The sequence below is a fragment of the Pteropus alecto genome, unplaced genomic scaffold, assembly GCF_000325575.1.
Source record: "Pteropus alecto unplaced genomic scaffold, ASM32557v1 scaffold195, whole genome shotgun sequence".
NCBI classification, from domain to species: Eukaryota; Metazoa; Chordata; class Mammalia; order Chiroptera; family Pteropodidae; genus Pteropus; species Pteropus alecto.
Genome location: NW_006438073.1, coordinates 9,600,231 through 9,600,847, shown reverse-complemented (window position 1 = coordinate 9,600,847; position 617 = coordinate 9,600,231).

Below are 617 nucleotides of genomic sequence, written 5' to 3'. Positions count from 1 at the left end.
GGCTGTCCCATGCGGCCGCCACCCCTTCCTGACCCGCCAGGCGGGCAGTGTTGTCAGGTAACTGCAGGGTGAGGGCGTGCCCTTACCCGCCCCCTTGACCCCGAGACTGACTCACCTGTCCAGGTGGGGAGGGGCTGCGTGGGTGATTGATGGTGTCTGGGCACCCAAGTCACAGCTGGCGCGGTCGGGGCCCGAGGTGCATTTACTCCGCACCTGCTTTATCTTAGGTGGCCGACGCTCTGACATAGGGACAGGTGGCGTGGCCTCTGCTCCAGGGCTAAGGAAGTCACCTAAGGACGCAGGCAGGTGGCAGTGGCGCCGCTCAGGGCCTGACTGGCCACGCTTCCGGAGCTTGGGGCGGATGCGTTCTCCCTCCAGGGGGAACCTGGCAGGCCAGGGCTCCGTGCCTGGGGGGCTCTGAGTCAGAGATCCCTGGGGCACCCCTTCTCATCGGGACCCCAGGCTCAGTCCCCAGGTCCGGCTCCCCAGAGCCTGCGGTTTGGGGAAGGCGTACACAGAAGGTCGCAGGCGCAGGGCGGCCCGCCCCAGTGCCCGGCCCGCCCCGGGGCACCGGCCTGTGTTCTTTCCTTGCCGCCTGTGCACGGCCCTCGGCGGGG